The sequence below is a fragment of the Mastigoproctus giganteus genome, chromosome 4 (assembly GCF_048544385.1).
Source record: "Mastigoproctus giganteus isolate SK-2022 chromosome 4, ASM4854438v1, whole genome shotgun sequence".
Lineage (NCBI taxonomy): Eukaryota > Metazoa > Arthropoda > Arachnida > Uropygi > Thelyphonidae > Mastigoproctus > Mastigoproctus giganteus.
Window position 1 is genome coordinate 188,302,929 of NC_143578.1, and position 14,754 is coordinate 188,317,682.

Sequence of the window (14,754 nt, forward strand, 5' to 3'; positions counted from 1 at the left end):
TGTTCATTACTGACAGTCCTTGAGATTCTGCAAATTCCACAAGTCTTTCACCTCTTTTATTTCTTTCACCAATTCCAAAATTTCCTATAGTTCCTCTTTCTGCGCTGTTTTGCCTTTTTCCAACCTTAGCATTGAAGTCCCCCATAATAATAGTGTAGTGGGTTTTCTGCTCATCTAGAAGACTCTCAATTTCAGTGTACATTTCTTCAACCTCTTCATCATCATGGCTTGATGTTGGTGCATAAATCATTATAATCTTTAGCTTGTACCTCTTAGAAATCTTGAATATTAGTCTTGACACCCTTGGTGATGTACTTTTGAATTCCAAAATGTTGTTTTTAAAATCTTTATGGACCAGAAACCCAACTCCACCTTCACTCCTTTCACTGTTTCCATTGGTGTACAGCAGATTTCCACTTGATAAACTTATAAGTGATTCATTTCTTCTTCTTGTTTCAGCCAAACCGATGATATTCCAATTCACATTTTCTGTTTGTAAGATAGAGATTATTAATTGACCTGGCTGCTTCCTTTTGGTGTATTCTAGTAGTTTAAGACAGACTCAGGGACATCACTTGGGATATGGGAACAGTATTCTATTGTAAATCAGATGTGTCATTTAGACAGTCAGCAGATGATCAAAGCAAAAGTAACACTGAGAGTAAAAGAAAAGGCTTAACATTCTTAATGTAGATGAAGCAGTATTTCTGATAGACATATTAGAAGAAAGTTTAGAAATCTGAGTGATGTTGAAGACAAGCACGGAAGCAGTAGAATCTTTTTTTTTTTTTTTTTCAAGAAAAAAGGATTGTGTTTTGAAGTCAACTAAGATTTCCCCTTTCCAATAGATAATAGAGCTTTAAGGAAACAGTGATGAATATTCAAGAAATTGTAGCTGTTTTAGCAGAGCAGTGTTTGTTGAACTGGAATATGGAATATAATGTACTGTCTTCGTTTGTTTGTTGTTTGTTATTTGGTTTTAGGAGCTTTAGCAACTACGGCCATGTTGCTCCGGGGATATGCAGTGGTCATTCCCCGACCTTTCCGCATCCTCCGTATTTGGTGGTCACGGGCGTACTCTCTTCAGCAAAACTATAGATGGGATTTCAGTCAGTGGAATTAGGTTGTTAATATATAGGAAAAAAAAATTGAGTGAAAGAACAGAACCTTAGAGAACTCTAGCAACAGTGGAGGTCAGAAGATAGGTGGCCATCTACCAAGACCAGAAGAAATTGGCTACCCAGTTGCAAAATTCAGAAGGCATTTATGCAACATGTGAATGAAAGCATTAGAAATATCCAAAGCAGCTACTGAAGAAAATATTGGGTGAAAGAACAGAACCTTAGAGAACTCTAGCAACAGTTGAGGTCAGAAGATAGGTGACCTCAACTGTTGAGGTCAACTACCAATGCACAGAAGAAATTGGCTACCCAGTTACAAAATTCAGAAGGCATTTATGCAACATGTGAATGAAATCAAAGAAATGGAAGCATTAGAAATATCCAAAGCAGCTACTGCACTTTCAGCAGCTGCTCTGGTGCAATGTTGTCCCCAGATGAGTAACTTAAGCCAAGATATCACCAGTAGATCAGCACTCAAGGGATTGGTATTGGTAATCATTAATCAGATGGAAAGTATCAAGATCTCTTTTGTATGCAATAAAGAGTTCTTCTAAGATAGTTTAAGAATGAAACATATGCTCTCAAGGTTGTTGGTGAAAAACAGAGTTTTAGGCACTATTTGTCATTCTAGTAGGTAAGTGGACAAGTTGTGTAAGTTCATCAATAATAACAGGTCTCATCATCTCTACCAACTAGGTCCATAAAGTTAAGTTTCAAAAAAAAAAAAAAGTCCAAATTTTTGAGTTATTTGTAAAGTGTAGAATGCAACAGGGACAACAAATGAATTTGACAGAATAAGGTAAAAAGATTTTGAGAAAAAAGAAGATAAAGTACAGGCAATAGCAGATTGGGAGATCTCTAATAATCAGTGGCTGGGCAGACACATACACAAGTATCACAACAGCAAGCTTCACATATGGGCACCTCCATAGCCAGGTGGGCAGGAGCAGCAGTGCGTAGCACATGCTTCTTGATTAGACCGGGGTTTGAGCCCGTGACCACCAAATATGGAGGATGCGGAAAGGTCAGGGAATGACCACCGCATATCCCCGGAGCAATATGGCCTCAGTTGCTAGTGCTCCTAAAAAAAAAAAAAACAAATAACAAATAACAAGCTTCACATACTCTCTCTCTCTCTCTCTCTCTGTTAGAATGGGTGAGTGAGTAATTGAGACTGGACAACATTTAGATTAGAAATAAGATACATATAGAGTGAATACGGTCTAAAGCAGATGCAACTGGGTCAGAAGAAAGTATTCATTATAGAAGGTGTTCATAATAGAGGTGTCTGCTTTTGCAAAGGTCAGTGCAATCCATTTAAATTATTTGGAAAAATGAAATTCACTCTAACTGGTTGCTTTCTCAGAGTTTTTTATTGTTGATTTTTATGTTAATTAATTTCTAGTACATAACAAATTATTAACTTTTAATAAATAGCACAACTTTTAGTACACATATAGTTAACGTTTAGTAAAAATGAATATAAATCGCATTGTTTAAAGCATTTCATTATGGCATTTTCCTTATAGATAATTAGATCACTTACTAGCAACAGTTGAGGTCAGAGTACAGTCAACAGTACTGGTTTTAGTCCATGTTCACAGTTTCTGTTCACAAAATACTTGCAAAAAGTATTAACAAATGATGCAAAAGAAGCAATTTCCATATCATGTCTATCACCTCTAGCAGCATGTCTAGTTCTGCTTTGAATTTATTCAAACTATCCACTTTATCACATCATACATATAGCATGAGCAAGAGGTATGATTCCATCAGCATTGAATGATTCCATCAGCATTCCATCAATCCATTCAAGGCCTTAAACACCTCTATCAGATCTAATTGCAGATACTTAGTTTGCAGAGCTGAAGCCTTTCCTGGTACGAGCACCCTTTTGTTTCCATTGCTAATCTCATTCTTCTCTGGACCCATTCTAACAGATCCACATCCTTCCTAAAATGAGGCCTCCAGACCCATCTGCAGTTCTCAAGATGAGGCCTAATCATTGTCTTGTACATCAAGATAATCACCTCCTTATACCTACTGGCAAAATTTCTGTATATCATTGACAAAAACCCCCATGAACTGTCCTAGCAGCCCATCTGCATCACTCAAAGAACTTTATATCTGACTCCACAATTATCCCCAGATCCTTTTCATTCTGCACTACCCTGAGTGTGGTACTACACAGTATATTATTCTGGGTTTACTGCTACCTGTATGAAGCACTTTCCATTTGTCAATACTAAACTTCAATTGCCACTTTTCACTCTATCTGCCTAATTTTTCTAGATCCATTTGCAGTAGCATAAACCTTATCATCTGTGATACAAAGGTTTAAATATAGAAAACAACAGTAGTCCAAGAAGCGCAGTTCCCACTGATAGCTCTTTATCTTCTTCTTCCATTCAACCATCCCTTTATCCATAGCAGTAATTTGCCCCTAATGGCACACTGCTCCAATTTGTACAGTAGTCTTTTATGTGGAAAGTGTCAAAAGCTTTACTGAAATCTGAATGAAGTACATGATGTCAAAGGCGCCTCCGTAGCCAGGTGGGAAGGAGCAGCAGTGCATAGCACATGCTTCTTGATTAGACCGGGGTTCGAGCCCATCACCACCAAATATGGAGGATGCGGAAAGGTCAGGGAATGACCACCGCATATCCCGGAGCAATATGGCCTTAGTTGCTAATGCTCCTAAAAACCAAACAACATGATGTCAAAATTATTTTTGCATACATTTCCTTTGTTAATGTGTCATAGTATCCGGTCAGATTGTTAGACAAGATTGCCCCTTAACAAATATATTCTGCGATTGCTGTATAACTGCATTCTTGTCTAGACAGCCCTCCCTTTCTTTTTCTTTAACTAGTGAATCCATTACTTTCCCTGGAAAAGTAATTACTCACTTCACCCTTTGATCCACCCCCCTCTTGTGAATTGGGCTTACATTTGCTTATCTCCAATCCACAGGAAGCTCTCATAGTTCTCATAATTGTGGGTAACAATGATCTCATAATTGTGGGCAACAGTTTGCTTACTCCTTTTGCTGCCTCCCTTAATATAATTGGATATATTCCTTCTGTCTCAGGCACCATTTTTGCATTTGGTTTCAACAATTTCTCTTCCACTTCCTCCTCGTTGTCACAAAATTATTTAGCTTCTTGTTGAATCTGATATACTTCTGTCACCCCTATCCCTAAAAAGTTCCTCATGTAGATGCACAATATCTATTCAGTTTGTCGGCAACCTGAATAGAATCATCAACAGTTAAACCATTCATATATAGCAGCCAACTGTGATTCATCCCCTTCCTTCTAGTGTTTACACAAAGAAGTCTTTGCTTCTTTTATTTATATTCTTTGCTAGTGATTTCTTGTAATCTTGTTTAGCTTGCCTAACCTCTTTTGTGACTTGATTGCAGACTAGTTTATATCTACTATAGGCTACTATATAACATATGGGATATGCATCCCATATATTTTTCTTCCCTGCCACAAGACTTATCATTTCCATTTAGGAACTGATGAGACTTGTGGCAGAGAAGAGACTGATATCCACTTAGATCTCAGCCTTGAACAGTATTTCTCAGTTGGAGCAAAAAGCCTAGTAGCATTCTGTGATTACTCCCTGAATGCTTCCCATTTATAATTTGCAAAATAGAATTTAGAAACTGTCCAAGACCATTGTAGTCACCTTTTTGAAAGCAGAAGCCTCCCCTTCCCTTTGCCCTTGACAGTAGTTACACCTTTAAGTAAATCCCGTAAACTATGACAAATGTTGGGCTAGAGCCTCACACTACGATAAGATTCACTGAACATACAGGTTAGTGCAAATGCATAATTTTTGTTCATAGGTTTGGATGTCTGGGACGCTACCTACAAATATTGGACTGTTTGGGACACTACATACAAAAATGATGCATTTGCACTAATCCATTCGTTCTGTAAATCTATCAATACACTGTGATCACTGTCACCTAGTGGTACTTGTGTTTGCAGATTCTTAATTCTTGAACCTTTATTATTGTGGCTGTGTTAGAATAATAGAAATTACAATAGAATTCTACCTAAACAACAAGAGTGGTTGCAAAATTTATTAAACCTTGAGAGGACAGTTATAATGAAAACTGAATGTAACTAAAATTAAATTAACAAACGTATAAAATGATAATGAAACTTTCTCAATTAAAAAATACCTGACATGTAAATGTCTAGTACTTGCTCCACTTGTTTACTGGACAGTGAACTCAAATATTGAACTGTCTGGGTCAAAACCAGAACCTAGCAAACCTAGGTGCCAGTCTACACTGTATGGAAAATTTCTTATCCACCAAAATTATAACCCCCAAATCCCTTTCTTCCTTTACTACTTTAAATTCAGCCTAATGAAGCATATAAGTTGTTTTGGGGCTGCTATTCCCAATGTATAACACCTGCATTTTGTTGTTTTAAAATATAGCTGCCAATTTTTTGTCCATCACGATATCTTCTAGAACATAGTTTCAGTCCAGTGGACTGCCTAGCTACAGCCTATGAAACCCTTTTAAAGTTATGTCAAAATATAAGCAGTGTTCTGTTTTACAGTGATTCTCATAACTTCCAGGTAGTGATTGACAATTCATATTGCTTGAGAGAAGAGATAGGAAGAGTGCATATATGATTTTGACCACTACCAATCCTCCCTTAAGCAGTGTTAATTGCAACAGAATGGGTCATCTACCACCTAGTATTGCTTAGTGTCATAGAAGCCCATCCATTGCTCTGTAGAGAGTGAATGACACATCTCAACCACAATATAGTAAAAATACTCTGTTTACCAGTATACTATGTATTTTTAATATTTTTGTGTCCTGTATGTCAGGGATATGACTAGTTTTGCTAATGATCCCTGAAGGTGCAAGCAAATGATTTGGCTGTCACAGAACAACAAAATTGCAGGTAAATTCTTCCAATTGAATAGTTAGTTAATAAAACAAAATAGGTTATGTGCCAAAGTTAAATCTAACTAGTTTTCCATCAGCATTGCTGAGGAGGAACCACTTGGATTTTGGACTGGTGCAGTAGGGCCTAAGAAATGTTAATGTAATCTTAAATTATTAACATTGCATTTGCATCTTCTGATGCATGATATTTTCATGCATTAACAATCAATTTAAAATAAATTATAAATATCCTCACAGCTCCTTAATGGACATTTGGATCTATTTTGAATTTTTATTTTGACTATTTGCCTTTGTTTTAATGAATTTTAGTGCTTAATTATCTCCTTAATGAGTAGATTCATACATTTATTAAGAAGGCAACTTTCTCTAAAACATAAAGTTAATAAATAAAGTGTATTAAAATAAATATCTTAGTGTGTTTGCATGGCTACTTGGTAACAATCATGCTGTGATACAGCAAAACAAAGAAACTTGCTTTCAATGTATTGAAATGCAAAATTTAATACTTTACATGGGCATTCAACATACAAAAAAAAAAAAAAAAAAAAAAAATCACAATTTAATTATAATAAAAATAATTTGGTAAACATGCAAATTTTAGCTATAAACAGTATTTGATTTGAATGAAATAACATCTATGTCAAATAATTTATTGACAGTATTCAAACTGGCAAAATGATGTAAGGAAGTATAGCATCAGCTTCTATTTAGTCAAGTTTGTTTCCAGTTAAGATTCTCTCGAATTAATAAATTTGGAAGATATCTTCCAATAGAACAAATTTGTAGATTGGATAATTCTTTTCTGTAGTTAGAATACTTGTGACTTGTTTTTAAATTTGTACCATTTTAGAATCATGAATTTAATAAATAACAGAGGCTTTAAATTAAGGCTACTTATACTTCAGAGTTATAGTACATTGAGTGAAAAGTTGAATGTAAATGAATCTTAAAGTGATATTAGCAATGAACACTGTATCAACTATTATCCAATAAAATTTTCTTAGTTGTAATTTTCTAATGCAAAATCTAAAAAATAAAAAAATAAAAAATGCCAAAGTCCTTTTGTACCTCAGTTGATTGAATACTTTGATTGTTTTTCATTATAATGTAATATATAATGGATATAATGTGTACATTTACAATGTGCATAAAAGAATTATCCATGCAGTAAGCAATATGTATAAACAGTATATATGTATATACTTGAGTGACTTGAGGATCCACATCTGCCAGACGAACTACAATTAAGTAATGTCAACTAATGTTTTCTGGTCGTGTTGAACAGTTTCTCTAATAAACTGCCAGTTTGATTTTGCCCTTTATATATTTATCACATAAACATAAATGAATTGTACTTTTTACTTCTTTTTTAAGTTCTGATTTTTATTCATTTCTATGTACATTACAATGTGCACTATTGGCACTCTCAGACTCAGCCTATCAGCAAACAGCAGAAAATACTTATGTCCTTTGATTGTTGATCTTGTTATATTTTTCTTGAAATTACTCATTTTAAACTCCTATAATGAATTTCACTTATTATTATCACCAATCACTGTTTATTGTTATCAGCCATCTGTTATAATCAAATACAGATGACAAGCTAAATATTACTACCACATAATATAGAAGTGATTGTCATTTGTCAAACTCTCACCAACTCAGCCTCCTAAGCTTTTGCACATATGCTGATTTGTCACATTGTTGTAGTTCTTACAATTCCTTTTCTATGTCATTTATTAACTTACAACAGGTTACACTAGTCAGTCTTGACTAATTATAAAAACAAAATAGAACAGAATGACCTTTAGCCTAGCAGCAGGGATGGCGTCTCCATCCCACAACAAGTTACTATCCCCACCATGAGGAGGTAGTTCACCCTATCCAGGAAACCATCGTCTGGGCATCACCAGACAAAATAATTTAAATTTCAGTGACTTAACAGAATTCAATACAGCAACCTTCAACTAACCCATAATCATGGGAAGAGAAGCTCCACCAGTGAGTTGATCCCTAGTATGATAAGGTTGCAATCTTTGCAAGATACATTGTAGGCTAAATCATTTATTTGGAACATGGTAGAGAATTGGACTGAGTGATTATTAAGGGCTGCATGCAGTTTCTTGCAATTTTCAAGAATGAAGTTTGGGTTTGGCATTGATTTTGAATTTTGTGTATTTGAAAATACTATTTAGTTGTTTGTACCATTGTTAAATATATGGCAAAGAAATGCTAGCAAAATTCCTATATATCATTGACAAAACTCCATGATCTGCTCTGGCAGCCTGTTTGCACTGTTTAGAAAACTTCATATCTGACTGCACCAATACCCCCAGATCTTTTTCATTCTCCACTTCCCTGAGTGTAGTACCACACAGTTGGTACATTTCTCTTGGGTTACTGCTACCCATATGGAGTACTTTGCATTTGTCAATGTTAAACTTCAGTTGCCACTTCTCAGCCCATCTGCCTAACTTTTCCAGATCCTGCTGCAGTAGCATACTGTCTTTACTGTCATTAACAACGCTGCCAACCTTTGTATCATCTGCAAACTTGGACATTAAGCCTGCTAAAGGCAAACTTCCACACATCTATTCTACAACTGTCTTTCCTCATTTTGAATCTATGCCCCCTCAGGTCCTTAATCTGAGCAAGCATCAGCATTGAGCATGCTCAAACCATTCAAGGCCTTATGCATCTTGATCAGATCGCCTCACAGGTGGGCAGGAGCAGCAGTGCATAGCACACCCTTCTTGATTAGACTGGGGTTCGAGCCCATGACCACCAAATACTGAGGATGCAGTAGGTAAGGGAATGACCACCACATATCCCCGGAGCAATATGGCCTTAGTTGCTAATGCTCCTAAAAACCAAATAACAAACAAACAATCCTTTTCTTAACTAATTTATATATAATGTAGAACTTTAAGAGTTTGGTATCTATATAATGCCGGTGTTTAGAATCACCATAGATAACTCTTAATAAACTACAAAGTAGTTGTTGTAGGCATCATTTGCTCTTTCTCATATTGTGCTCTGCCTTCACGACGAGTTGCCATGATATTGCACTACTTCGAATAAGTAACTCTTCACTAATAGAGAAGACTATTGTTACTTATTCTCAGTTGAGTACCACCACCCAGACAGCACTGTTTCACGGCTATTGGCCGATCATCAGTGGGTGGGCAGGTACCCTGGTATTGCAGCCATGACGACCCAGTTGTGAAGTTAATCACACAATATGAGAGATGCTAAGAGGTGTAGATGTCAATATTTAAAATAAATAAATGCACAAGGCATAATACTTTAAGAGTTTGGTATCTATATAATATCGGTGTTTAGAATCACCATAGATAACTCTTAATAAACTACAAAGTAGTTGTTGTAGGCATCATTTGCTCTTTCTCATATTGTGCTCTGCCTTCACGACGAGTTGCCATGATATTGCACTACTTCGAATAAGTAACTCTTCACTAATAGAGAAGACTATTGTTACTTATTCTCAGTTGAGTACCACCACCCAGACAGCACTGTTTCACGGCTATTGGCCGATCATCAGTGGGTGGGCAGGTACCCTGGTATTGCAGCCATGACGACCCAGTTGTGAAGTTAATCACACAATATGAGAGATGCGAAGTAGTGCAATATCATGGCAACTCGTCGTGAAGGCAGAGCACAATATGAGAAAGAGCAAATGATGCCTACAACAACTACTTTGTAGTTTATTAAGAGTTATCTATGGTGATTCTAAACACCGATATTATATAGATACCAAACTCTTAAAGTATTATGCCTTGTGCATTTATTTATTTTAAATATTGACATCTACACCTCTTGGCATCTCTCATATTGTGTGATTAACTTCACAACTGGGTCGTCATGGCTGCAATACCAGGGTACCTGCCCACCCACTGATGATCGGCCAATAGCCGTGAAACAGTGCTGTCTGGGTGGTGGTACTCAACTGAGAATAAGTAACAATAGTCTTCTCTGTTACTTATTCGAAGTAGTGCAATATCATGGCAACTCGTCGTGAAGGCAGAGCACAATATGAGAAAGAGCAAATGATGCCTACAACAACTACTTTGTAGTTTATTAAGAGTTATCTATGGTGATTCTAAACACTGATATTATAATGTAGAATGTATTGAGCCATTACAGCTCTGTCATCTATTAATTCGCAAAACTGTAAAGAGAATTTCCTGTCATTGGAAGAAAGTCATTAACATATAGGAATCAAAAAGCAAGAAAAATAACAGGACCTTGAAGCGCATCAGCAAGAATTGAGAAGTTAGAATAGAAAGAGAAAGCCTTCTATCTCTCAAAATGTGTAGTCATATGGAAAATGGTTACCGAATTATAGAAATCAGAAAGCAAACTATAAGATGGAAGCTAATTGAAAAGACCTTTATGCCAAATATGATTGAACAAACATGATTGCCTTAGACATATCAGAAGTAACTGCTTGAGTTTTGCCAAACATTTCCATCGAATTTGCACAAAGGGCTCGCATCTGGTGAGTATGGGCTTGGCACACCCAGAGTCTTGAGCTGGATATCATCATTCTTTTCTCTTTCTTGGTGATTCCTTTTTACTTCTCTCTCTCTCTCTCTCTCTCTCTCTCTCTCTCTCTCTCTCTCTCTCTCTCTCTCTCTCTCTCACAGGGTAATCAGGAATTTTTTTTTTCCAGCATTAGCCTCAGGCTTCCTTGCACCATATGACTAATAATAATAATAAAAGGTGTAAAAAAGTTGAGATATTATCAGTGAAATAAAGCAAATTGGTATTTACTGATAAAGTGGAAGGTTTCATGATAGAGGCTGCACAAAAGAACCTTTGTTATGCAAATACATGCAAAATTAGAGACACTACAAATACAGTTTTATTGTGATAGGTTTTAAACCAAAAACAGTAAACTGGATATCATTTTTTTTTTTTTTTTCTAACAATTTTAAACACACGTAATTTCATCTGTTTTTGGCAATGCTTACAAAAGACTTTCTTGTGTGCATGCATCTGTATTGTATGTACACAACATCAAAATTGTAACATGGTGTAAATATATTTTAGGTAAATTAATTTATACCGTATTTATCTGCATCACCAATTTCATGATTCATTTCTGAACTGTATGTGTGTATTTGATCCCCTGTTATGTATGAAGCATTTGACCAACTCTAATATGTAGGTAAAATTTGACTATAAAATAGTTAGCAAAAGCTTAAGATGCCGAAGTTCATGACAAGAAATATGCATTTAGTCAAAGCTTAATAAAGAGATGGCACCCATCTCGATAATCTATTGTGGTTATATGAATCATGAAACAGTAGCGTGAGAAATCATTGGTTAAACCAAAAACGGAGTTTAAAGATCTCGATAAGGAAAGCGTAATTTAAAGAGTAATTGAAAAACTTAGCCTATAAGAGGAGGGGTGCACCATATAGTCCTCTAGTTATCGAGTTACAAAGCTGTATAAATAAAATTATCTGAAATTAAAATTAAAAATTAAGAATTAATAAGAATTAAAAAATGAATAAGGCCAATAGTCGAGAATGATGGACTTTCGATAGATTCATTTTCAGTTGGCGATAAAAAGAAGAGCGAAAAGATTGCTGCAGATCTTAAGTACCTGAGATGTTTTGCTGAACATGTGGTAATTTAATTTGCATGAGATTCCAAATGGTAGACAAGGTAACCAGAAGTTTTTGTTTAAGACGTCAAGATCAGTGTTGAGATGATACCATTCTATTACGAGGGTTTCGTATAGGAGGAGTTTATAATTTGAATTTAATTTGATGATGGTTGTTGTGGCATCAACTGAGAGGTTGTGGTTATGAGTGTGTATATGTTGAGACAGTTCAGTATTTCCTTTCTCTTTCTGAAAACTATGGACGTGGTAGTAGGCGCATGTGTTTGTGATGGTGGGTGATCCAAATTTATTAGTAGTGCTCCCGATGTAACATGCATTACAGTTGGGTTGACATTTGATTAAATAAACTGTTGTTGATGTCTTTAGTGTCGTAAATGTGGGTTTCTTTATATTTGTTAAAAAGGGCTCCTAATTTATTATAAGTAGAAAAAAATTATAGAGACATCAGTGTTAGTGAAGATATGACATAATCATCTAGCGATTTAGCAGAGGTAAGGGAGAACAATGCAAATGTTGGACAGGTTGGAATTTTTATAACTGAGTTTAGAAACACTTAAATTACTAATCTTATTTTTAACAGTTGAAATAATTTGTGGGATTAGTTTGATGGGATATTTCTTGGCTGTATATTTTTCAGTGAGATAATTTAGCTCAAAAGATAGATTATCCTGTGATTGGCAGTATTTGAAGTCATTAAAAACTTGGTTGTGAAGAGCTGATTTCTTTACACTAAGGGCTGAGTGTGAGAGAAAATGTAGATATTGGCCGGTGTTGGTTTTTTTCCTGTAGATTTTCGTCTTTAGCCTGTTATTTTCTTTATATATGGTTTAATTAAGATAATTGATTGTGTTATTAGTTTCTAGTTCTAAGGTGTATTTTAATCTTGGGTGTACTGAATTAAAACTGGTAAAAAGATTGTTGATGTTGTTTTGGTCTCCAATTTATTAGAATGTTGTCTGCACACCGGATGTAAAGTTTAATATTTGCCAGAAAAGGTTGAAGGGTTTGATGTTGGACTGTGGCAAGGTATATTTCAGATAAGGGTGCTGAGATACCTAGGCCCATAGGGAGTCTGAAAATCTGTTCATACACTTGGTCTTGAAAATAGAAGTATTTAGCTTTAATTAGTACAGTAACGAGCTCCAGAATGCTGTCAATATTGAGAGAAGTCCGATTCACTAAGGTATTGTCCAAAGTTGAAAGGTTTCATAGGGCCTGTAAAGTGAAATCGACGTCTACATTAGTGTATATGGACACTACATCAAAGGAAGCCAGTAATTCATTCCAGGATAACGTGATATGTTATGTGTGTTCAAATGTGTTCATAAGAGCTTATGTGTTCAAATGCTTGGCATGTGTTGTAGATTCGGAATTTAGCAAATTTCATGAGGGGAGAAATGATCTTGACCAGGAAGGAAGATAAATTTGCAAAGGTGGATTTGCTATAGGAAACAATTGGGTGTAAAGGGTGGTCAGGTTTATGGAGCTTAATAATGCCGAACATATGGGGTAAGATGTTGTTACAGATATCTATTTGTTGTAAGGTGTGTAAGTTTATTTCATGATTTGCTCATAGCCTTCTAAGCAGGGTATCTAACTTGTTTTTCAGCTTTGAACTGGTGTAATTGTTGTCAATTTTATAAGTTTGGGAGTCGGAAAGAACTTGTATTTTATTAACATAGTCCTGTTTATCCAAAATAACGATGGTGTCGGCTTTTTGGATAATAACATTGGAATTATTTCTTAACTTATGTATATTAATTTGTTGCTGTTTAGATATATTAGACTGGGATGTGAGACGGGTGTTTATGATAGCATTTGTTTCATGGAAAATGCAGTTTTTATTTGGGTGATTCCCGAGTTTAGTTTGTAGTTCTATTATACAATTTTCTATAGGATAGTGTCTACTTTTAACTGTGAAATTGAAACCATACTCGAGGCTGGAGAATTCAGAGGGAGAGAACATTTGAGATGAAACATTAACAATGGAAGGTGTGCGAGGTTCATGGTGTACTTATTCCATTTCTTCAAATGCTTTTGGCTGACTTGATGGGTTGCTGTGTATGTTTTTTTAAACGTATGTTGTTTAAACCCGTCCAATATTCACGTTGTTCTCCCTTACCACTGTCAAATCGCTAGACGATTAATTCATATCTTCACTAATACTGATGTCTCTATAATTTTTTCTATCTATAATAAATTAGGAGCCCATCTTAACAGATATAAAGAAACCCACATTTATGACACTTTTAAAGACATCAATAACATAGTTTATTTAATCAAATGTCAACCCGGCTGTAACGCATGTTACATCTGGAGCACTACTAATAAATTTGGATCATCCACCATCGCCAACACATGCACCTACTACCACATCCATAGTTTTCAGACTTGGCAAGGAAATACTGAACTGTCTCAGCATGTACACACTCATAACCACAACCCCTCAGTTGATGCCACAACGACCATCATCAAATTAAATTCAAATTATAAACTCCTCCTATACGAAGCCCTCGTAATAGAATGGTATCGTCTCAACACCGATCTTGACATCTTAAACACAAAACTTCCAGTTACCTTGTCTACCATTTGGAATCTCATGCGAATTAAATTACCACGTGTTCAGCAAAACATTTCAGATATTTAATGTCTTCAGCAACCCTTTCACTCTTCTTTTTATTGCCAACTGAAAATGAATCTATCGAAAGTCCATCATTCTCGACTATTGGCCTTATTCATTTTTTAATTCTTAATTTTTATTTTTAATTTCAGATAATTTTATTTTATTTATACAGCTTTGTAACTCGATAACTAGAGGACGATATGGTGCACCCCTCCTCTTCTAGGCTAAGTTTTTCAATTACTCTTTTTAAATTACGCTTTCCTTATTGTGATCTTTAAACTCTATTTTTAGTTTAATCAATGATTTCTCACACTACTGTTTCATGGTTCATATAACCACAACAGATTATTGAGGTGAGTGCCATCTCTTTATTAAGCTTTGACTAAATACATATTTCTTGTAGGCAAAATTTTTA

At 35.4% G+C, this 14,754-nt stretch overlaps 1 protein-coding gene across 1 annotated transcript in view; it reads left to right on the forward strand.

Moving 5' to 3' along the window:
* LOC150087268 (Fanconi anemia group A protein-like) overlaps nt 1–14,754 on the forward strand; it is a 202,739-nt gene that overhangs the window by 131,796 nt on the left and 56,189 nt on the right. The gene's annotated exons all lie outside the window — the stretch shown is intronic.